Genomic DNA, 26,144 nt, shown 5'->3' on the forward strand with positions numbered 1-26,144 from the left:
GCTGCTACTGCTAAGTCACTTCAGTCGTGTCCGACTCTGTGTGACCCCACAGACGGCAGCCCACCAGGCTCCCCCATCCCTGGGATTCTCCGGCAAGAACACTGGAGTGGGTTGCCATTTCCTTCTCCAAGGCGTGAAAGTGAAAAGTGAAAGTGAAGTCGCTCAATCGTGTCCGACTCTTAGCAACCCTATGGGCTGCAGCCTCCATCCATGGGATTTTCCAGGCAAGAGTACTGGAGTGGGGTGCCATTGCCTTCTCCAAATTAAACTCTACTGAAGTTCAAAACATTTTCTCTGAAAATTAAAACCACAATGGATATTAACTTGTTAGACTATTTCAACAAGGCAAATGCTGGTGATGACATAGAGAAAAGGGAATCCTGGTAAACTGTTGGTGGGGATGCAAATTGGTGTAGCCACTATGGAAAATAGTATGAAGATTTCTCAAAAAAGTGAAAAACAGTACTCTGTATGATCCAGGTAATACACTTCTAGGTGTATATACAAAGGAAATGAAATCTGTATCTTGGACAAATATCTATATTCTCATGTTCATTGTAGCATTGTTCACAGTAACCAAGTGTCAATCAATGAATAAATTGATAAAGAAGGTACTGTGTACATAGACATAGATCTCATATATATGATATATACATCATATTACATATATAGTTGATATATGTTGTTCTTCAGTCATGTCCAATTCTCTGTGGCCCCATGGACTGCAGCACACCAGGCTCCTCTGTCCTTCACTATCTCCCAGAGTTTACTGAAATTCATGTCCATTGAGTCAGTGATGCTATCTAACCACCTTAATCCTTCCCAGCATCAGGGTCTTTTTCAGTGAGTCTGATCTCCGCACCAGGTGGCCAAACTACTTGAGCTTCAGTTTCAGCTTCAGATCAGTTCTTCCAATGAATATTTGCAGAAAATTTTGCCATTTATGGGTGAACCTTGAGGGCATTGTGCTAAGTGAAATAAGTCAGACAGGGAAAGGCAAATACTGTATCATCTCACTTATATTTGAAATCTAAAAACAGATCAATCTCAAAAAAAATTTAAAAAGATTTTGAAAATTACTATTTCTTTCTATTTGTTTCATAGAAGCAATGTGTTAGTCATTCAGTCGTGTCTGACTCTGTGACTCCATGGACTATAGCTCGTGCATGGAATTCTCCAGGCAAGAATACTGGAGTGGGTTGCCATTTCCTACTCCATCATAGAAACAAAGAGTAGATAAATTGTTACCGGGGTAGGAGGTGGGAGCAATAGACATTGGTCATAGAATACAAATTTCCTCTTATGTGATGAGTAGGCTCTAGGGATCTAAAGTATAGCATGATGACTATACTGCTTTGATATTTGGGGAAGTAAACCCCAGATATCTAAAATGTGAGGTTTGCATCATTCTTGGGGAATTAAAACCTTTTTTTCTTCATTGAAAAGTTTATATTTTGTTCTAAAATAGAAACCCCAGAGGATATGGAGGCCCTGTAATCAGTCTCTCTAGTTGGCAACAGGGCAGTGACTAGAGGTTAGGCTTGATCATAACCCTGTCCATAATATGGTTTCCCAGGTGGTGCTAGTGGTAAAGAACCCACCTTCCAATGATGGAGACACAAGAGATGTGGGTTCCATCCCTGGGTCAGGAAGATTCCCTGGAGAGGAGCATGGCAACCCATACCATTATTGTTGTCTGAAGAATTCCATGGACAGACGAGCCTGGCAGGCTACAGTCCATAGGGTCACAAAGAGTTGGATACAACTGAAGTGACTTAGCATGCACACACAGTATAATCAAAGCTATGGTTTTTCCAGTAGTCATATGAATGTGAGCGCTGGACCATAAAGAAGGCTGAGCACTGAAGAATTGATGTTTTTGAACTGTGGCATTGGAGAAGACTCTTGAGAGTCCCTTGGACTGTAAGGAGATCAAATCAGTCAATCTTAAAGGAAATAAACCCTAATATTCACTGAAGGACTGATACTGAAGCTGAAGCTCCAATACTTTGGCCACCTGATGTGAAGAGCCAGCTTATTTGCAAGACCTTGATGCTGGGAAATATTGAAGGCAGGAGGAGAAGGGAGTGATGCAGGATGAGATGGTTGGATGGCATCACCGACTCAATGGACATGGGTTTTAGCAAACTCCAGGAGATGGTGAAGGACAGGGAACCCTGGCGTGCTGCAGTCCATGGGGTCACAAAGAGTCAGACAGGACTTAGAGACTGAACACCAATAATAACAGCAGTGCTCTTTGCATTACACAGTGCCAAATACTTTTATTATTGCTCTGTAATTAAAGACTGATTTTTATTTGCTTGTTTCTATCCATCCTATTTATGTTTCATCCAGATTAAACTTACTATATTCTCCCCTCCCAAAAAATACACTGTATTATATAGCTAAATTTTGCTGAGTTTTTTTTTTTTTATTTAAAAGTCCTTAAATGTTTTCACCACAATACAATAATGAAATGACAATTGAGAAGAAGCATGTGTTAACTAACCTTAGTGTGGTGAACCTTTCACAGTGTGTATGCATCAACTCATCACACTGTATACTTTAAACGCATGCAACGTCATATGTCAATTATCTCTAAATAAAACTGGGGGTAAACCTACTATATGTATACAACCACCATATAATCTAGCAACTGCTCTTTGGGACAATAAAATGAACTCTTATGTTCACACAAAAAGCTGTACATGATTGCTTCTAGCCATTTTGCAATAGCCTCAAGCTGAAAATAATCAAGACATCCTTCAGAAGATGAATGGTAAAATAAACTGTTATGTATCTTTACCATAAATTAATACTCAGTTGGAAAAATCAGTGAACTGTTGATGCACTCAAGAACTTGGATGAATCTTCTGAGAATTATGTTGGGTGAAAAAAGCCTATCCCCAAATCTTACATACTGTATGACTCCATTTACATAACATTTTTGTAATGACAAAAGTATAAAAATGCCCTGTGCTTAAGGAAATGAAGTGGGTGTGGCTATAAAAGGGCAACAGGAGGGACCCTTGTGGTAACAGAAAATCTCTTGACTATAGAATATCAGTATCATGTTAGTCATACTGTCCTATAGTTTTGTAAGATATTAGCATTAGGGGGAATGCAGAAAGAGGACACAGAGATCTCTTCATGTTATTTCCTAACACTACATGTCAATGTACAATCATTTCACAATAAAAAGCTTAATTTAAAAGTCAATCATTAACAATATCACATTTATATATTTTATATCTATGCATGTTCAATCACATGAAATTCCTTAGTTGTTTTTCGGAAAAACAGATTATGGCCCTAAGAGGAATGCTTAGCAATTTATTCTTTTATAATCCATCATCTTATGTCACTTGTTGAAGCCAAAGTGGCACTGGACTAGTCAGGTGAATCTGTTAACTAAGTCAAAATTTGTGATCAAAGTGATGAGACGAGTCAAGCCAATGAGATTCTTACATTTGAAATTAAACACATATACACGAATACCTTTACATGTAAACAGGGACAGGCTATGTGCTCACTGTTAAGTTGCTATCTCAGTTCAAATCCATTCTCCTCCATTTTGCTTTGAAATGCTGAGCCTGGTTCTCTGCAAAGCACAATTTTCTTTTGCTACCTGATCCCCTGTTTCTGTCAATAGACACAGTCAGAGAGAGACTACAGAGGTGGAGGGAAAACTCTTCATGACCTACACCCTACACAACAGTTGATTCCAGTTTTTTTTCACTTTTCCCATACTCCTAAAAACAACAGCAGTGCCCCTCTTCCAGGTGATATAACAGCACTAGCTGCCTGGTACCCTGTCCTCAGAGATCTGGCTCCATCTTTGCCTGTGGATTCCCTTCTAATTCTTCAGGCTGTTAACATTCACTCAAGAGGTTTCCTCACAAAATTCTGAGTCCCAGATATTTGTGATCCCCAATCCGACCTCCTGGGGTACTATACCTACAAGCGGGCTTCATTCTTCTTAGAGACATTAATCCCAGCAAGATGGAGTCCTTCTCACCCAAGCTTCTATAGTTCCTCTGTCTTTCAGGCAGCAAGCCTACTCAAGATCCCTGATTTCAGTTCTATAGAGCCCTTCCTCCAATCTTCTGAATTCTCATGCCAAATTCATGTCTGTTGCTCTGCAGCCAAAGTAGCCACTTCCTGCAACCTCTAAGACTTATCAGTGTCCTTGATCACCTCTTTAATTCTCCAATATCTGGTTAATAATTCTTAAATTACATTTTATCTATTATAATAACCAATGTAGTTTCTGTTTCCTAGGTGTAACCCATATGCAGGCCACTAGCAGTAAGATTAGAAGCTGAATAAACGGGAAGTTGCCAGAGAGGCCATGAGAAGCTAGGTTCAAGGCAAAATTATGAAAGAATCAAATAAAGGAAGGGTAAGAAAAGCAATCAGAAGCTGAGAGAGAGATAGAAAGAGTCAGGTAGAAAGAGAGAGAGAAGAATGGATGGAATACATGTTCAGGGAGACGTAGAGCTGCAAAGAGGATGTTTCCTATTGCTGATGAAAATGGTACAGACATATAAGAAAATGCTAGAACTGTCTTTTTTTTTTTTCTTGTTTTCAATTTCTATTTCACTTCCAGCCCACGCATGTAAACAAAATAATTATCTTTTTACTACAGTCACTGTGATGAGTCTTTCTTCCTGATAAACAAAAGAGCCAAAGTAAAAGGAAACATCCTTCCTTCTGTATAGATAGAAGGACTAAGGGAAAGTGAAATTTGCTCAGTCGTGTCTGACTCTCTGTGACCCCAGGGACTATACAGTCCATGGCATTCTCCAGGCCAGAATACTGGAGTAGGTATCCTGTCCCTTCTCCAGGGGATCTTCCCATCCCAGGGATCAAACCCAGGTCTCCCACATTGAGGCAGATTCTTAAAAGAGGGCGATCACATGCTCTTAAAATACCCCCAAAACAAATGAACAACAACAACAAACAATAAGACTTTCAGGTCTTTCCTCTTTTTGCTGGCTCATGTTCCTCTTGATGGGCTGCTACCTTATCTTGATCTTACCATTGCCTTTCATCTTTAGAGAACACTTTACATGCTAAAAATACACCTCCATATCTGTGCTCTTATGTGACTTTTCAAACACAGTGGTTTCCCAGAAGAAAGATAACATGTCTTCTGTTTAGCTTAATCTATACAATGTGATGGACAAGATGCAAAAATGGATACATGTCTTCAAGGAAGATCTTGAGTTATGAATCCAGGACAGGTAGCTGTCATACATGCAACTCAGAGAGAGCTAAATATTAACAGAAAATGTAAGACAATTCCGCGTGCCCCGCTGCCAGATTCTAAGAAGATTTCTACTTTACTCTTAAAACAGCAACAATGATTCAAGCAAGTATTTGCCAATTGAAAGGGCAAGTACAAATGTCTCCCTTGCCATAGATGGAGCTCAATGCCACTAGAATTTCAGCTTACTATTTTGTTTTCTCCTTAATAGAGTTGAGCCTCACAGATGAATAAGCAGATTATTTCCATTTCACAGAGCTGGACGTCTCTGATTTCCAGGCTCACGTGGCCTTGGCTATTGATGCTACAGCATGTAGCTACAGACCATGCCCAGCCCATGCCCTCAGCCCGTGAACTGACACTTGTATGAGTCACCTGGGCTTTCATTCTTCCCCACCAGTTCATTCAGGCAAGTTCAGTTTGCCAATAGCCCACGAGAAAACATTTTCATGCTGTTACCACCTCAGGGGTTCCAACCTCACCAGGTTTTCAAAGGGAGAATAAAAAACCAGTTACCTTTCCCAAACACTTTGTTCCATATTAATGACCTAACTACTGCCCTGGTTTCAAAGGAGGAGGGGGCCATCACCATTTGTCTGATTGTTCCATTCTGAATCCTGGGCAGACCAATCTGCTGCTCTTTCAACTCCTGGGGCAGTGCAAAGAAACATCTGTTGCAGGAACATCTGTTGTTGGACTCTCACCCCTCTGCATAAATCATTACTCGTAAAAGTTTTATGAGGTGGGTACTTTTTCCCCCGCTTCCTCCTTTTGTAATTGACTGAAGCCGAAATGAACAAGATGAAACGGCCAGACATTTAGCCATATGTTGGCATCCACATGTGTACGTTTGGGAGGCAAGAAAAGCTGTCGGCTGTACAAAGGAACATTACAATCACCTGAAACGTAATTGACAACCCCACAGTTAATGAATCTTTGGAAGTTTCTAACAGATTAAATTATACCTCTCACTTACCTGTAGCAAATTGTCCATGGACCAGTTTCCGTATCTGTGAAACTTGAATCCAGTCAATTTACGAAGACTTCAGAGTGGTTTCAGGATGTTTCCATATTGCTAATCTACATAGGTTATCTCTGCCTTTCCAGTAACTCCTACATAAAAAAGAATAAAAGGATATACTTAGGAATATATAATGCTCAGTAAATGCAGGTTGATCGATTAGATTATAGCACCCATGCCTGTGTGCACAGTCAAGTCCTACTCTTTTTTGGGACCTCATGGGCTGCAGCCCACCAGGCTCCTCTGTCCATGGGATTTTTCAGGCAAGAATACTGAAGTGGTTTGCCATTTCCTTCTCCAGGGGATTTTCCTGACCCAGGGTTAGAACCTATTTTCTTGTATCTCCTGCATCTCAGGCAGAATCTTTACCACTGAACCAGTGGGGAAGCCATACTTGAACATTTTTATTATTTGTTTAATAGAAAAGGATAGGAAGAAAACACTTCTCTTTTAAAAACAACATTGCACGTTAATATGGCTTTGTATCTGCAGTTGGCAAATAGCACCTAGCAAAAGACCAGGTGAGTGGCAAAGGGTTAATAAAAGTTTATTGACTATACACCTGATATAATAGATTTCACTAAAATTGTCTTGTTCCTGCATGTCTTGAGAAAGTGAAAGGGAATTTAACATTTGAGAAGCTACTATGGGCCTGGGACTTTGCTAGTTGCATATATATATACACACATACATACACATATATGTGTACATACGTGGAGAAGGAGATGGCAACCCACTCCAGTATTCTTGCCTCGAGAATTCCATGGACAGAGAAGCCTGGCAGGCTACAGTCCACTGGGTGTCAAAGAATTGGATGCGACTGAGTAACTGGCACATATATATACACACATATAATCTTATTCCTGGAGAAGGAAATGGCAACCCACTCCAGTATTCTTGCCTGGAGAATCCCATGGATAGAGGAGCATGGTGGGCTGCAGTCTGTGGGGTCGCAAGAGACGAACACAACTTAGTGACAAAACCACATAATCTTACTCCATTAGTACAACCACCTTTCTAGGCATTTACTACCTATAACTCTGTTTGGCAAGTTTTTATTAGTTTCGTTCTTCGGATCATAAGTGAACAACTTACATGTCAGGGACGTCAGTTTTTAAGACCAGCTAAGCTGAATGAATAGGACACAGCTTAGCAACTGAGCAGGCATGCACGCACAAAAGCTGAATCCATTACCCTTTTCTTACTCAGGTTTGGGAGAGGAACATAGAATATTGTTTTGTTTTAATAATGTCGAACATCTTTTACACTGAATTTATCTTAAGACAGGGCTTCCCTGATAGCTCAATTGGCAAAGAATCTGCCTGCAGTGTGGGAGACCTGGGTTTGATCCCTGGGTTGGGAAGATCCTCTGGAGAAGGGAAAGGCTACCCACTCCAATATTCTGGCCTGGAGAATTCCATGGACTATGTTCCATGGGGTCACAAAAAGTAGGACACGACTGAGTGATCAGAACACACACATCTTAAGACAAAGGAAAATAGTGGCTTGGATATTGGACTATGGTGACTTCCAAGGGAAAATTGATACTAAATTCCATGTCATTGCATATCATATCAAAATTATGGTTACTTTCCCTAACCACATGATTTTTATTTCTCCCATCACAATTGTTCTGGCCTGAAATTTCAAATGTCTATTTTTGGATTCATGGGGCTCTTGTAACTAAATTCAACAAAATCATTTCACGCACATCAAAACCATATAACTTCTTAAACTCTCTCTTATATTAACAGGTTTCTAGTAAAAAACCATCAGCCATAGTGGTCCTATCTTCCCAATCTAAAAAGAGTATATGACAGCAACAAAGAACCCTACGGACACCTTCCTGTTCTAGGAAATAGTCACAGAAAATCCTCTGCTCTCAACATTGAGCAATCCTTACTTTTTTGAACCCTAAACTTCTTATCTGTCCTCTTCAGTTAACCAAGAACTGTCAAATATACCAATTAGAACATCTCCCACATTTCCAAAAATCCTGTCTTAATAGAATGCTTGCCAATTAGATACAGTATCAGTATTTTCTCCTTTTACTCCATAAAACTGACTCCCCTGCTCAACACTTTGAACTGTGGCTTGGACAGGAGTGACAGCAGAAGAGTCTTCCTTCCACAAATATATGAATAAATAGCCATTGTTAAGTTTGTCTTGAACTTGGATTTTCTACTGTCGTTCTGGATTATTATAAGAATTCCCACTAAGATAATACTGTATTTAATGCTAGAAAGAAACATCTAAATTTGTTCAGCAATTTGCAGATTCTTCTTATCATATGTTAAAGAAACATAGTAGAACTAGTATTAAAAAAGAGGAGGAGGGCCATGAATTACATGAGGGTACAAATACCAAACCTAAGAAATATTAATAGATTAAATTTTTGTTACAGTTGCAGTTCTGATTCAATTTATTGAGTATTTACAAAAGAGACTATTTCACTGCTGCATATTTTAAAAGTAACCATTTATTGAAAATTTGCTATGTGCTAGGCACCAATTAAATAATTTACATAATTATCTAATTTCTTTACATGTGGAAATTTTGGTGCTTCAGTGGAAATCTATATACATTGTCTACAGCACATTTTTCTGCTCATGTGATTCTGTAGAAGAATTCTACAGAATTCACAACTCTGCAAAATATAAATAGCTATTAGCAGTACAAAACAATTCTCTATAGTCAAATGTTATGACTTCTAGTAGAGGTTCAACAGATTTGCCTCTTCACTGTGCAAGAAGACAGTTTTGCCTCCTTAGCACATTAATTTCAATATTCTTGATTTATAAATGTGTCTTTATTTTGGATTTTTCCTTTAACTGGTTGTAACTCTCCTGGTTCTCTCACTGATTAATGAATTATATAAAACCTTTTACACTTAATAATTTTATATCTATATGATAGTCATGAATTTACCTTGTATTAAATGATCTTTTATCATTTTATTTTACAAAAACTCTATGGGGGATAGATATTGTTAAGCACATTTTACAGCCAAGATGAGCCCCAGCAAGATTCCATGACTTACCTGAGAGCCACAGACTTTCCCTGGGCATTCCTGACTGTTAGGCAGACTGCTGCATATTGGGTGTGCAAAGCTGAACAAGGCTGTTTCTAACTTCATGGTCAAAGGACCAGAATAAATCTGTGTTGAGGGCAGCTTATGTGCAAGGTGCTTCCATAGATATCCAGGAACCAGAAACATTTGATAAAACCTCACTATCCAAAACTCACCACTTGCTAAATGAAATACTGAACTTGAATAAACTCAAACAGTGTTACACCTTTAACTAACTGAACTCATTCTATGAACTCTTAATAACTGAATTGAGGAATCAGGTAGCTTTGCACAGGGAAAGACACTAAATTGCTATCTTTTAATCCTCAAAGTCACCTTGTGATGTAGGCATTCTTCCCATTTTTACAGATAAGAAAAATGAGGCTCAGAGAAAATGATGTTAAAGAAAAAAAAAAAAAAATCACAGCATGTTAGACTAGAAAGAAATAGCAAGATCACAGTACAATGGCCTTATTTTATAGCTGGAAAAGCCAGGCTCAGGGAAACAGAGGGCTTCTCTCAAATCTCTCACACAGCAAGGGGCAAGGTCTGGCTCAATATCCACCCATTGGTTCTACTTTATCTGGCACTAGTAACTAGAGAATGAGCCACATAGCCATTAAAATCAGGGAGAAAGGAAAGGTGAAATTTAACACTTGCTGAGCAATGCAAAGAAATAGAGGAAAACAATAGAATGGGAAAGACTAAAGATCTCTTCAAGAAAATTAGAGATAACAGGGGAACATTTGATGCAAAGATGGGCACAATAAAGCACAGAAATGGTTTGGACCTAATAGAAGCAGAAGATATCAAGAAGAGGTGGCTAGAATACACAGAAGAACTATACATAAAAGATCCTCATGACCCAGATAATCATGATGGTGTGATAACTGACCTAGAGCCAGATATCCTGGAATGCAAAGTCAAGACGGCCTTAGGAAGCATCACTACGAACAAAGTTAATGGAGGTGATGGAATTCCGACTGAGCTATTTCAAATCCTAAAAGATGATGTCGTGAAAGTGCTGCACTCAATATGTCAGAAAACATGGAAAACTCAGCAGTGGATATAGAATTGGGAAACCTTTTCCCATTCCAATCCCAGAGAAGAGCAATGCTAAGGAATGTCCAAACTACTGTACTGCTGCTGCTGCTGCTAAGTCACCTCAGTCACGTCTGACTCTGTGCGACCCCATAGATGGCAGCCCACCAGGCTCCCCAGTCCCTGAGATTCTCCAGGCAATAATACTGGGGTGGGTTGCCATTTCCTTCTCCAATGAACTACTGTACAATTTCACTCATTGCACATGGTAGCAAAGAAATACTCAAAATTCTCCAAGCTAGGCTTCAACAGTACATGAAACAAGCTCAGGCTGGGTTTAGAAAGGGCAGAGGAACCAGAGATCAAACTGCCAACATCTGTTGGATCATAGAAAAAGCAAGAGAACTCCAGAAAAACATCTACTTCTGCTTCATTGAGTATGCTAAAGCCTTTTCACAGCAAATGGTGGAAACTTCTTTAAGAGATGGGAATACCAGATCACTTTACCTGTCTCCTGAGACACCTGTATACAGGTCAAGAAGCAAAAGAACTGGACATGGAACAACAGAATGGTTCCAAATTGGGAAAGGCAAGGCTGTATATTTTTACCCTGCTTATTTAACTTATATGCAGAGTGCATCATGAGAAATGCTGGACTGGATGAAGCACAAGCTGGAATCAAGATTGCTGGGAGAAATATCAATAATCTTAGGTATGCAGATGAGACCACCTTTATGGCAGAAAGCAAATAGGAAATAAAGAGCCTCTTGATGAAGGTGAAAGAGGACAGTGAAATGGCTGGCTTAAAGCTCAACATTCAAAAAATGAAGATCATGGCATCTGGTCCCATCACTTCATGGCAAATAGATGGGGAAGCATTGGAAACAGTGACAGACTTTATGTTCAGGGGCTCCAAAATCACTACAGGTGGTGACAGCAGCCATGAAATAAAAAGACACTTGCTCCTTGGAAGAAAAGCTATGATCAACCTAGAGAGGATATTAAAAAGCAAAGACATTACTTTGCCAACAAAGGTCCATTTAGTCAAAGCTATGGTTACATGAGAGTTTGGATGTGAGGGTTGAACCACAAAGAAGGCAGTGCACCTATGAACTGATGCTTTTGAACTGTGGTGTTGGGGAAGACTCTTGAGAGTCCCTTGGACTGCAAGGAGAACAAACCAGTCCATCCTAAAGGAGATCAGTCCTGAATATTCATTGGAATGGCTGATGCTGAAGCTGAAGCTTCCAATACTTGGGCCTTCTGATATGAAGAGGTGACTCATTAGAAAAGATCCTGATGCAGGAAAAGACTGAAGGCAGGAGGAGAAGGAGATGATAGAGGATGAGATGATTGGATGGCATCACCAACTCAATGGACATGAGTTTGAACAAGCTCTGGGAGATGGTGAGGACAAGGAAGCCTGGTGTGCTTCAGTCCATGGGACCACAAAGAGTCGGACTCAACTGAACAACAGTAAGAGTACCAGGGAGTCTCAGCATCTCTTTTCAACCTTACTCCCTCATTATTTATCCAATTATTCTGCAGTTTACTGTCTCAGTTCACTTCCCTTTCTATTGATACTTTAATCTTATCATTTTATATACTTGTTAATCTTTAATATTATTATTTTATATATTAGTTAATCTCCTATGTAAGAGTACCAGGCACTAATTTCAATATTTCAAAAGAGGCAGTGACTAATATCATCTACAATAAGATAAAGGCTATCTAAAAGATCAAATGTCTGTGGCTTGGTTTAAATCAACTCGGATGAAACCATGTTTTCTATTCTCAGTCTGGAATGACAATAGAAATATGTAGTGGATTGCTTAATAATAGCATGAAAAACACACTAAGTGTCATTACATCTATGGACTCTGTTCAACAGAAAAAAAATTCAAATTATGGGATTCAAAAATGCTGGAGGAACCTTTGGTGGTGAAAGTTTTGGGAATCACATGTCTACATTCTACCGCTGCCCAAGGATTTTGAAGATCTCTGCATACACCCACTGTTATGGACAACTTTGTTCTTAGGTTGTCTTTTGCTCACAAATGCAAGTACAGTTTCCTACTGTCAGTACCAACAGGAGGACAGCATTTATTTCTTATCATCCCCATCTGCAGAGTGTGGCTGGAAATTTGGGCAGATCGCAGAATCTTCAGAATCTTGGGTACATTAAACTACCTTGTATCTGCTTCTAGTCCCACATTCTAGAAACTTTGGGGACCACGTTTTCATGCCTGCTAAACCATAAAATCAAGCTAAATCCATAGTTTTCTTTTTTTCTTTTCCCTCTTTTTCCCACCTCATCCCTACCCTTCTTGTCTTTCTCTCCTCTCTTTCCTCTTTTCCCATTTTTCTCTTCTCCCTTTCTTGATTTTCTTCTTCTCCATTGGGAAACATATTTTGATGAGATCATAGTTATCTAATGAATAGGTTTATACTATATATCACTTCTCAATAAGCAGAAGAGAGAAATCCTACTATTAGCATCCATTAAAAAGTGTGAGGACCGTATCACACAAGCTATTATGGGTCACTGTTAGTTAAGAAAAATGCAACACACTTGTCCTAGAATGATGAATTTTTCTTTATTTTCAGCCATTCACAGCACACCTGCTAGTTGGTCTGATTTTGTTTTAGGTCTTCGCACCCTCCAGAGACGTTCCCTTAGGAAATTTACAACCTTCTATTCCTTTGTAAGGCATCAAAATTCTAATGGAGCTGTGTTCTATGTAAACCTATGCTAATTTCCATCATTATGCAGATGTCCAAGTCTAATGCAGGTTTCCACCTAAAAGTGTTATTTCCCTCTAGAGTCAAAGGTACTTGGATAAGCTGTTGATCCCTTTGCTAAAGTACAATCCATAAATCATGAGGCCACCAAATTTCTTGAACTTCAGCCAGGAAAACAGGATCTCCCCTAGAGACCTTGGTGAATTGACTGATGTTGAATTGCAGCTTTTATTTAAAATGAATTGATGAAAAAACATTCTAAAGTAACTTAACTTTTTAATTAATCATAATCTCCCACCATTATGCATTTTACATGGTTTGGCTTTTGTTTTCATTTAACAAACTCTATTTAGCTGTCTCCAAGTGTCAGAGAAACAGTGTAAAAAAAGGTATTTGTGTGTGTGTGATCCCATTTAATTCTCAAGACAATTTAGAAGTCTCTATCTAGAATGCATAATTTCAAACATTAAGAAGCTAATGTTCAGTAAAGTTACAAGGTACATGCAAGAGCACACAGTTATTTCTTTAACAAGGGTTAAAATACAGACTTTACATCAGTCTCCATGTTCTTTTCTACTTACACCATAGATATTTTCACTTTAAAAATGGTTAGTCTAATGATAGCTCCAAGTTGGAATTTCCTCTTATAAATATCTCTAAGGGTTTAAAGTGAATATGTTCTAAATGAAGATGCTTCAAAGAGAATAATGTTCCATCTAAAGGAAATAAGTGTTAGTCAGTCAGTCGTGTCTGACTCTTTGTGACCCCAATGACTGTAACCTACCAGCCTCCTCTGTCCAGGGAATTCTCCGGGCAAGAATATCTTAGTGGGTTGCCATACCATTTAGCCTTGTAACCAAATTATATCTATAATATTAATACAGTTGGATTAAGGGGAAGTTGCAAGATTAAAACATTTTCAATGTTAAAGTCAGATTTTTCTAATGGAAACAGGGTGCGAATTAATATTTGCTTAGATGCTCTCAATCACTGTGGTCTTTCCACGTCTGAATCAAAGCTAGTTAGTTGCTCAGTTGTGTCTGACTCTTTTTGACTCCATGGACTGTAGTCTGCCAAGCTCCTCCATCCATGGAATTCTCCAGGCAAGAATACTGGAGTGTGTAGCCATTCCCTTTCTCCAGGGGATCTTCCCAACCCAGGAATTGAACCCAGGTGTCCTGCATAACTGGCAGATTCTTTACTGTCTGAGCCACTAGACGGAAATGAAAATATCTGCTATATCAATAAATAAGAAATGCCACTGAGATCAGCAAGTTCTGGCCTCCAATTGTGAATAAGGGCTTCCAAAGCTGCAATCTAGAGGATGCAGCCACCCCCCATGGTGATTGCTGAAGAGCTGGGAGAATGCAAGGAGCAGTCATTGGACACTTCTTAGGTGAACAAGGAAATGGGTTGGCCTGAGACAGCGGGAGGTGCATATGAAAGGAATTAATTCAGTGAGCCCAGAGGCTTGCATCTTCCCATACATAGTTTGCTAAATTCCTTAACTTTATACCTGATATTTGATGTTCAGACAGCCTGTTCCCTTTGTTGCAATTTGTATAAGACCTGACTTCCCCTAGCCTCCTTGGAGCAGTTATCTCCAAACTACTGAGAATCTTGGTCTCCAGTCCTAAACATCTCCACTAAATGTTTCAGGTTGTGACTATACTTCTTAGTTGACACTAGTATTTCTGGGGGAAAGAAAAAAAATCAAAATAAATGAATTTAACTGGCAGTTAACAGTAGGCCAGGAAAATATCCACGCTTCTTTACATGTAGGAGCTTACAGAGCTTCCCTAGTAGCTCAGTTGCTAAAGGATCCGCCTGCAATGCAGGAGACCTGGGTTCGATCCAGGAGTATGCCCTGGAGAAGGAAATGGCAACCCACTTCGGTATTCTTGCCTGGGAAATCCCATGGACAGAGGAGCCTGGTGGGCTGCAGTCCATAGGATCACAAGAGTAGGACATGACTTAGTAACTAAACCACTTCACATAAAAGGAAGGGCAAAGTTTTGGAGTCCTAATGTGGGTTGATGTGGCTTCAGACCTCTAATACAGAGTTTAGAACAATTACCTTCAAACCCTGCCCACCATCCTTCCTTGATATGTGAAATAAAAAGAGCTGAATTTACACTGTGTGTTACTTTCTGCTGTACAGTGAAGTGAACCAGCTTTATGTATAGGTATTTCCCCTCACTCGTGGCCCTGCCACCCACTCCCCTGTCCCATCCATTTAGGTCATTACAGAGCAGGGAGCTGAGTGCCCTGCACTATGCAGAAGGTTCCTACTGTTGCAGGGAAAGGGGGTGGGGGGACGAATTTGTTCCAGTGAAAAGGGAAAAAAGAGAAATGGGTTGCAGTGAAAAGGAGAAAAAAAAAAAGAATGAGTTTTTTTCTCTCCCTTTCCTGAAAACAAAGAAGATGAATACACAGTGAGCAGGCCTGAACATTCCTAGAGTTTTTTTTTTTCACTTTAACTGCTCCTAACTCGGGGTGTCTGTGACTAAGTTTGTTTTTCTGTCCCCTAACTTTGCAGGAGCTACATTTTGCAGCTACTGTCCTTTGCTTACCCTTACAACACTTCCTTCCCCTTGTAGCTACATATCAGAAAGAGGCTGCAGAGACACAGAACAGCCAGACTCAATTACTGGGTTATTGATACCAGCCTACGGCTGTTTTTGAGATGATCCTAACACCTTTGTTCCTCATCACCAACTCCTGACTGAGAGCCCTCATCTTATATAAGCCCCTAGACTCCTCAGGGAGGGGGACACAGTTCTTGAGGCTAGAGCCTTCTCTGTTCCCCTCACCACAAGGTGAGAATTAAAGTCACCTGTCTATTTCCTCCAAACTCTGTCTCCATGTTTGTTTGTTTGTTTTCTTTTTTTGGCTTCGGTGGGCAGAGAAAGGCAAGATCTTGGCCAGCAACACTGCTAGCTATCTGTTTTACAAGTGAAAGTACACATATGTCAATTCCAATCTCCCAGTTTACCCTCCTCCACCCCTCCATGGCCGCATATTTGTTCCCTATGTCTGCATCTCTGTTCTGTCCTGCAAGTAGGTTCATCTGGACCATTTTCTAGACTCCACATGCATGTGTCAATACATGATATTTGTTTTTCTCTTTTTGACTTACTCTGTATGCTAGACTCTAAAGCAACTATACCCCAATTTTAAAAAATGGAGTTCTGCCAATTCCTAGCCATTCCCACACTGCCCTAGCCCTAACTATGTTTTCTGATTTTCTGAATTTTTTTTGCACACTTCTTTCTGCCACTGAACAATCATGGAATTAAATCTTTTTTCCTCATATTATTTTTTTTTAAAGCTGCATTTATTGTGGCATCATATGCTTAAATATTGGGACCCATCAATAGCACGAATTCTTCTCATCTCCTCTTTATTTGGATGGAGATCTGTCTTAGGGATCCTCTCTAACAAGGGCCCAATTCTCTGTGTCCAACTGTGTATTTTGCCCCATGATGCTATAAACCCGCAGAGTAAAACACAGAGCAACTTTTAAGGGAAGTGAGATACAGAGATTCTCGACTGATTCTTAGACTTCCAGAAGATGCTGACACTCTCTCAGGTTTCAAGGCCTGATGTAAATACACACTATTAATACCATCTTTTGCATATCTGACCACATCCCTTTCAAAATTGACAGATGCTGTGTGCCCACTTACTGTGATTTTCCCAAAGTGTATATTTTCACCACTTAATTGTAAACACTGTTTATAATGGAAGCCAAAGTCTTTACTGATCCTAAAGACAGAATCTTTGCAAATTATATCCCAAGAAATAATAAATTTAATAAAGAATCATGAGACCCAAAGTGTTAACGATCAGGAAGAGAGAATGTATCATTTTCTAACATTGCCTTATTGAATATAAATGAATGAAGGGTTCCTTTATTGCATTTGTGTCATTGGGCACTCTAAATCACAATAGGACTTTTGACATCAACATACAGTCAAGAACTGAGTTATTGTATTTACAATGACAATATTCTATCTGGTGTCTTCAATCAGAAACATGACAAATAATCTCAATTCATACAACTCAATAACAAATGTGTTAATATATTGATTTCAAAAAAGAGACTAATGCCAGGGTATATCTTTCTTTCATTCATTCCTGTATTCTATTTTTTAATGTTTTGAAACAAAATTTAAGTTTAAATATGCTTATGATACTCTAGTTAGCTGTTCAAGTCCCATCTGCCTAGAAAAACATCAAAATAAGATGTGCAGAGCATATGACCATGTTGCATCCAACAACCGTTTCAGCTAGGTTTACAGGATAAGGTTGATTTCGTGGAACATCATGACTATTATTTCATTCATTCATTCTTAGGGAAGCAAATATCTTAACGATTATCTGACCTCATTATAAAGGCATATGGCCTCAGTTCAAATCCAGGTGGCAATCGCTTACTTCATTACCTTTACATTGTTACTTTCTGAGTTGTTTCCTTATCTGCCAAAGGATATGTCCTCTAAAAAATATAGTCACAACCCGAAAATAGTTATTTAATTTAGTAGGAATGTTTAGGACTATGAGCCAGGGAGACAGTGACTCAGTAGCTCTGAGAAAACTGCTCCAAGGAGGCAGGAGGGGAAGTCAGGCTACATACAATTTTGCAACAAAGGGAGCAGGCAGTCTGAAGCTCAAAAGTAGGCATCAAGTTGAGGAATTTAGTATTCTATGTATGGGAAGATGGAAGCCTCCGGGGTCACTGAATTCATTCCTTTCATATGCACCTCTGCTATCTGGTACTAATCCTGTTTCCTTGTTCCCCTCACTTCTTGCATTCCCCCAGTTCCTAAGCAATCACCCTGGGAGGTGGCAGCATCCACTGGATCACAGTTTTCAGCTCAGTTCAGTCACTCAGTTGTGTTGGACTCTACGACCCCATGGACTGCAGCACGCCAGGCTTCCCTGTCCATCACCAACTCCCAAAGCTTGCTCAAACTCATGTCCATTGAGTCAGTGATGCCATCCAACCATCTCATTCTCTGTCATCCCCATCTCTTCCTGCCTTCAGTCTTTCCCAGCATCAGGGTCTTTTCCAAGTAGTCAGTTCTTCACATCAGGTAGCCAAAGTATTGGAGTTTCACCTTCAGTATCAGTGCTTCCAATGAATATTCAGGACTGATTTCCTTTAGGGTTGACTGGTTTGATCTCCTTACAGTCCAAGGGACTCTCAAGAGTCTTCTCCAACACCACAGTTCAAAAGTTGGATCACAGATCAAAAGTTGGATCACAATTTTGGGAGCTCTAGTTTACATTTAGACATCAGAAATTGCTGATGGTGGTGGCATTAATTGTTTATTGACATGGCAGGAGATATTTTCATTTCACAGATATAATAATGATATTTTCATAAATACCTTATTTAAAATTAAGTTAGATGGAAAACAAAAAGCATGATTTTTGGTATGAGATAGTTCTGATACTTCTCTATATATCCGAACAGAAACTGGTAAGTCTCTAACAGAGGAAGGAACCCCTACAAAGTCTGGAGTTATACAAATGTAAAGTATACCATGCCTAAATTTGAATGCATCTAATAACAATAACATGGTCCCAAAACATATAAACCTAAAGATGACAAAACTAAAAGAAAAATAAGCGATCTCATAATCATGGCTTCCTGGTGGCTCAGATAGTAAAGAATCCATCTGCAATTCAGGAAACCCAGGTTCTATCCCTGGGTCAGGAAGACTCCCTGGAGAAGGGAATGGCAGCCCACTCCAGTATCCTTGCCTGGAGAATTCCATGGGCTGAGGAGCCTGGGGGACTACAGTCCATGGATCCATGGAGTCTCAACAAGTCAGACAAGACTGAGCAACTAAAGCGACAAACACTACCGCTAGCACAATCAGAGCAGAAGACTTTAACAGACCTCACTAAATCACTTCAGAGAAGGCAAGGGCACCCCACTCCAGTGCTCTTGCCTGGAAAATCCCATGGATGGAGGAGCCTGGTAGGCTGCGGTCCATGGGGTCACTAAGAGTCAGACACGACTGAGCGACTTCACTTTCACACATTGGAGATGGAAATGGCAACCCACTCCAGTGTTCTTGCCTGGAGAATCCCAGGGACAGGGCAGCCTGGTTGGCTGCCGTCTATGGGATCACACAGAGTTGGACACGACTGAAGTGACTTAGCAGCAGCACTAAATCACTTAAGCAACAAATCATGACGATAAAACAAATGAAGAGACATAGGAATAGTAACTGTACAAGAGCCACAGGCATTCTCAACAAAACCAAAACTAGTTCCAATCCTGTTGATTTTGTCTGATCAAAATGTCAAGTTTATAAAAGACTTGAACCCAAAGAATGAACTTAACTAACTGACTTATATAGAACATTAATCAACTTAATTATTTATGTAAAATAAGAAAAATATACTTGATATTATAAAATATTTGGAAATGAATGACAGCAAGTACAGTATACTTTTAATATTTAAGGGATGCAATGACAATATATATTTAGGAGATTAGGGTATAAGTGAATGAATGTAGACTCCTGAAACTTCCTCATTTTTATTCTTGGAAAAAAACTAAATTTGTTGATTTCTGCAAAGTTTCTATGGGTCTTCCTTGATTGGCTCAGTGGGTAAAGAATCCACCTGCAATGCAGAAGATGCAAGAGATGCCAGTTCGATCCCTGGGTTGGAAAGAACCCCTGGAGGAGGAAATGGCAACTTACTCCAGTATTTTTGCTTGGAGAATTACACGGACAGAGGAGCCTGGTGGGCTACAGTCCAAAGGGTCACAAAGAGTCAGATAGGACCAAACGACTAAGCACACACACACACACACACATGCAAAGTTTCTATAAAGTAAAGAAGCCATGGGTTGAGAAGCACCCAGAGATCTGGAATCATTGTCTTTTATGTTATTGGGAGTAAGAGTTGGAGACACTAAAGAAATATCTGCTACCCATAGGTAGAGAATTCCACTTTCTTTTTCAGATTGTATTAGGTACATGTTCAGTGCAAGTTAGGCATGATTCTTTCTGAGAGTCTCAATAGCTCTCCAAATCTAGACAAGGATAGTTTGAGAAAATTGGAATAAGCCAGACACAGAATGACAAATACTGTGTGATCTCACTTATACATGGAGTCTAAAATAGGAAAACTCATGGAAACACAGGATAAAATGGTGGCTGCTAAGGGCTTAGGGGTGGGGGAAATGAGGAGATGTTGGGCAAAGGGTACAAATTTTAAAACACAGGATGAGTAAATCCTGGAGATCTAAGGTACAGCATGATGCCTATAGTTAAAAACACTGTATTGTATTCTTGAAATGTGCTAAGAAAGCAGATCCTAAGTGTTCTCATGACAAAAAGAGAGAGAGAAGGAAGGAAGAAAAGAAAAATACCAACTATATAAGGTGATGGATGTTATTTAGTTCATTATAATGATCATTTCATAATATGTATGTACATCAAAATATCAAGTTGTATATCTTAAAATAAAATGCATACAACTTTTATTTGTCAATTATACTTCAACTTAAAAAAAAACTTGGTATAGGGAACTGAGAAGAAAACAGAAAATATAAGGAAATAGAAACTTATTTAAACCACTTCTGAGATTGCAAAGTTTTAAAACTCTTTAAAGAGCATTTTAGCAATATAAAAAACTTGAAGATGTTCATTTTCCATAATAGTTCTGTTACTAGGTATATAGCCTAATAACAGGCTTCCCTGGTGGCTCAAAGGGTGAAGAATCTGCTTGCAGTGGAGGAGACCTGAGTTTAGTCCCTGAGTCAGGAAGATCCCCTGGTGAAGGGAGTGGTGACCCAGTCCAGTATTCTCGCCTGCGGAATTCCATGGACAGAGGAGCCCGGCGGGCTATGGTCCTGTGATGTGTGCGCTGTGCCTAGTCGATCGGGTGTGTTCAACTCTTTGCAACTACAGGGACTGCAGTCCACCAGGCTCCGCTGTCCACGGGGATTCTCCAGGCAAGAATACTGGAGTGGGTTACCATGCCCTCCTCCAGGGGATCTTCCCAACCCAGGGATCAAACCCGCATCTCCTACAGCTCATGTATTCTTTACCACTGAGCCACTTGGGAAGTCTTAGTGGGTCTCTATCCACTTTAATTTACCCACAACGTGATGGGAGACAAAACAACAGTGCAAATTTTATTCGTATTTTTCGTGTGTGTGTGTGTGTGTGTGAATGTAGAAAAGGTAAAGGTAAGTATCTTTCCATATGTAGGCATGCATGCACATGGGCAGGTCCCGAGTCACAAAACAAAATGTATTTATTTTTGTCAGATTATAGTACATCAAGTTGAAAAGCAACCTTCCTGGAGAAACACTCCCACGTATGCACATGGACATGACATATAAATGTTTACAGAGATGTTTACTGAATCATTTGCTATAATCATGGGTAATGGTAAATAATTAGATGTCCTTAAATTAAAGATAGGTAAAGAATTATTACTGGACTTAACGGTATGCTGCCAGTTAATAATCAAAATAAATGAACTAGTTTCTTATGAACCACATTATAATATTGAACACAAACAACAAGTTGAAAAAGTATATGAATAAAACTTATGAAATGAAACATAAGATAAACAATATCACATACCTTTAGAGATAGATGTATGGGTTGTGAATATATATATATATATGTATAAAATAATATACATGGTGAGAATACAAAGGGCTTCCCAGGTGGCACAGTGGTAAAAAATCTACCTGCAAAGCAGGAGACACAGGAGATGTGGGTTTGAAACACAGGTCTGGAAGATCCCCTGGAGAAGGAAATGGCAAGTCAGTCCAGAATGCTTGCCTGGGAAATCCCATGGACAGAGAAGCCTGATGGGTCAATGGGGTCACAAAGAGCCGTACACAATAGAGGGAGTGAATACACACCCACACACGCAGGAGGATACATAAATGCTACAGGTAATAGTTACCACTAGCTTGGTTATCTTTATCCAGTAAGGACAGCAGGTCATGGTTGGGATAATTAGGAATCAGCTATAATACAAAATTATATTTCTTTCCAAAAAGGAATATAAGGAATATCTGACAATATTATATTGGCATGCCTGAGTGTTTGCAATGCCTCAAAAATAATTTTTTTAATGAAATTAGATGAATAGCTTTAGAAACTGTTAGTGGAGCAAGGGTGTAATTTTAATTAGTTATAATTATGACATCTGTATTTAAATACACTAATAATGCAATAGAGAAGCTGGTACCTCCCCAAGAACATCCAACATATGCCCATGTTGTGATGGTTGTGTCAAGATAGGATAACTTTAAATTTAACAGAAAAAAAGACATTGGAAAGAACTTCCCAACTGCAAAATTAGGAGACTTTAGAGATTTAAAGGCAGATGGCAATTGACTAAATTTCAGACTTACATGTGTTGTCTTAGCCAGGGGTCAGTTAAAATAACCAGCTTCTTCCTGAAGTGCCTCCACATATCTGTGAAATGTTAACTCCAAAAATATTTAAGTAGCTATAAAAATGCTAAAAATGGGAAAACACCTTCAACTCACATTGTCATCCATGGTTTTGCCAAATACTTAATTTTCCTTTAGGCTGAAATGTTTACCAGATGAATGATTCCAATCACAAATGCAGACTATTTAGAATGTGGTTGCACTCTCCACAAAAATCAGACTTTAGCAGAAAGTAGTATTTTTCAAACCACTGCCATATGTTAGGGCCAAAGGCTTTTTGTAAATTAACTGTTTCATATTTTTACAGAAGCACTTTACCTACATGTAAGAGGAAAATGAGCAAACTCATAAATTGGTGCTTTCATGTTCTACAAAGAGCTCAATGCAAAAATACACATTTATTATATCAACAGAGAGAGAGAGATTTTGTCTTTACTTTTGTTTGCTATTAAAAGACCACGCACACTTATAAGAAGATCCATAGTGTACCAATTTGTTATATAAACTCATTTGATCAGTTGAGCTCTTTGGAACTTAGCTATCTGTGGAGGAGAAACTCTGAAATGATCCCTGGTGTGTCAAAATTTTATGTAATTCTTTTCCCTTGAGTGCGGGAAGAAGCTGAGACTTGCTTTTAGTCAACCGAATATGACAAAAGTGGTGGAATAGTCTCTGCTATTACATTCCAGTGCAAAAGAATGCACCTTAGGAGGATGTGCCAAGAGACACTCCTGGGTTTAAAGGCAAGGCTGCCATGTGGTAAGATGGTCTGTAAGGGCATCTCTAAGAAGGTGTGGGAAGGGACTGTAATGCCCTATAAGAGCAGTGGGCCACCCTCAGCTAAGCAAGTAAGTAGCAGGGACATCAGTCCTAGAATCACAAGGAATTCAACTGAAACCCACAAGAGGTAGAACAAGTATTCTAAGCTTCAGAAAGGAACAGATTCCTGGTGATAAATTGATTGCAGTCTCATTAGACATTGAGCAAAGAACCACTTCTACTGTGCCTGGACCTCTGATCCACACAACTGTGAGATAGTAAATTTATGCTGTGCCAAGCATTTAAGTTTGGGTAATCTGCTATGCAGCAATAGACAACAAATGCAATTCCCTTTCTGTGAAAAAACTAGGTTATCAGAGTCCTCAGTTCTGAGTGTGCACCACACATATTCAAGTTCTATTTAAAAATTAAAAAAAAAAAAATGCAAGGGTTATATGAAAGTCTGAACTCTTCCAACAAACTGATTGATCAGAATTTTGAGAGATGAGGCTGAATACTAATTTTTTAAAGATTCCCAGGTGATTCTGATGACACTGATTTGATTCCTAAGATCCTTTCTTAGTTATAAATATCTGTATAAATGATATTTGGCATTCATAGGCTGCTGCAGTTACTTCCTTTCATTTCTTTGTATAGTAAATCACACAGGATTATTGCTGTAGCTCCAGAGACTAATTTTTAAAACACGGAAATGGTTGTGCTTGATAAATATAATCTATCTTTGGCCATCTTCCAAGCCAATATGTCCTCTACCAGTGTGTAGTTATTTGCTTTCCTTCTTAAAAAAGAGAAGTAAGGAAGGAGGGAGGGAGGGAAAGAGAGAAAAAAAAATATACAGATAGAAATACACAGATTTTAAAGACCTACACAAAAAGTGGCTACAAATGAAGTTTTGGGGTGTGGGAGAACAGGTACATCTTAATATTTTTCATTTTTCTTATATCTAAACGCAAAACTTTCTTATTTCAACTCCCGTTGAACAAAAATCCTCATATTTTCCACTGACTATTTTTCATACCAATACCTGAGAAAAACTCTGTTCCTCACCATCATCAATCTATGATGAGAGGGGAAAATATAGGGAAGGAGAGTAGAAACCTTGGACAATGCTCACCTATAAATTAAAGTTCTATCTCACTTATATTTTAAAAGTAACAGCCCAATGGAATAGAGCCAAAGAGTTTTTCTTTCCTCCATTCCCTTTTAATTTATATTTTCCCAAAGCCAAGACAGTATGAAGAAAATCTGTAAAAACTGTGGGGCTAGATGAATTGATTTTTGGCTTTTGTCTTCAAAGAAGAGGAATAACCAGAGCAGACAGAGCATCAGATGGTAACTTCTCAGGGCACGTGCCTCAATTAATGATCTTGCTTTGACTAATGACCTCTATAACCCTGGTTCAAGGCCCTGTGCTTGTTGAGTTTTTAAACGCAACTATAAATCCTGAATAGATGGGTCATTCTGAGTTGCCCTCTTTTTGAATAGGGTCAAATCACTTTCCTGGCAGATTTCCTTTAAGCTGATTTATTATATTGCTGGGAGAAAAAATGAATGCATGAAACTTTTCTCCCTTTCTTCTAATCACTATCCCCATGCAGCATTCATAAAATCTGTGCATGGTGATTGAATGAGTCATTGGGAGTTCAAAAGGCAGCCTCCTAGAAACTCAAATGGAATGTTTCTTTTATGAATATAACAATAAACCACAAAAGTTAGATGGGAAGTAAATATTTTGCTGTCTCATCTTCAAAGTCAAAGAATTCTCAGAGATTCCTTTCTCTCTGTTTTTAGATTTCAGGTCAATGGTCTGAATTTTAGTTCAGTTCAGTTCAGTTCAGTCACTCAGTCATGTCCGACTCTTTGCGATCCCATGAACCGCAGCACGCCAGGCCTCCCTGTGCATCATAAACTCCCGGAGATTACTCAGACTCATGTCCATCGAGTCAGTGATGCCATCCAGCCATCTCATCCTCTGTCGTCCCCTTCTCCTCCTGCCCCCAATCTCTCCCAGCATCAGGGTCTTTTCCAATGAGTCAACTCTTCACATGAGATGGCCAAAGTACTGGAGTTTCAGCTTCAGCATCAGTCCTTCCAATGAACACCCAGGACTTATCTCCTTTAGGATGGACTAGTTGGATCTCCTCGCAGTCCAAGAGACTCTCAAGAGTCTTCTCCAACACCACAGTTCAAAAGCATCAATTTTTCTGTGCTCAGCTTTCTTCACAGTCCAACTCTCACATCCATACATGACCACTGGAAAAACCATAGCCTTGACTAGATGGATCTTTGTTGGCAAAGTAATGTCTCTGCTTTTGAATATGCTATCTAGGTTGGTCATAACTTTCCTTCCAAGGAGTAAGCATCTTTTAATTTCATGGCTTGAGATTAGGAATCTTTAAATAGCTGATGTTTCAAATAGACAGTAGGATGGGTGTTTTCCATTTCCCCTCTTCTTTCTCTTTCCAGCACTATTTTCTCCTCTCACCTCCATCCCAAGACCTTCTATTAATCCATTCTGTTGTAGTTGCTCTTGGAGCAAAGGTTGACCTTCAGTCAGCACTCATGCACTTTCAATAGGACCCTTTATTGTATTTCAATCAAAATTTATACTCTCAATAGCTCTAATAATGACTTCAGGTTGGGGCCTCACATTTCAAATTCTGATTGGACTGCCACTTGACACTTTGATAAGGGGATATCATCTGTTACTTGCACTTCTTTTCTGCTTTATAAATATTTATGTTCAATTTAAATCTCTGCTGGCTATACT

The 26,144-nt window shown here is 39.2% G+C and overlaps 1 protein-coding gene across 2 annotated transcripts in view; it reads right to left on the reverse strand.

Annotated features, from left to right (window-relative positions):
- LRRC4C (leucine rich repeat containing 4C) overlaps window positions 1-26,144 on the reverse strand; it is a 1,342,213-nt gene that overhangs the window by 557,285 nt on the left and 758,784 nt on the right. For both annotated transcript variants that reach the window (XM_043482208.1, XM_043482206.1), the window contains exon 4: window positions 6,246-6,382. The gene's annotated coding sequence lies outside the window, so the exon portion shown is untranslated. The remainder of the gene's footprint in view (window positions 1-6,245; window positions 6,383-26,144) is intronic.

Source organism: Cervus canadensis, chromosome 11 (assembly GCF_019320065.1).
Source record: "Cervus canadensis isolate Bull #8, Minnesota chromosome 11, ASM1932006v1, whole genome shotgun sequence".
Classification (NCBI taxonomy): Eukaryota; Metazoa; Chordata; class Mammalia; order Artiodactyla; family Cervidae; genus Cervus; species Cervus canadensis.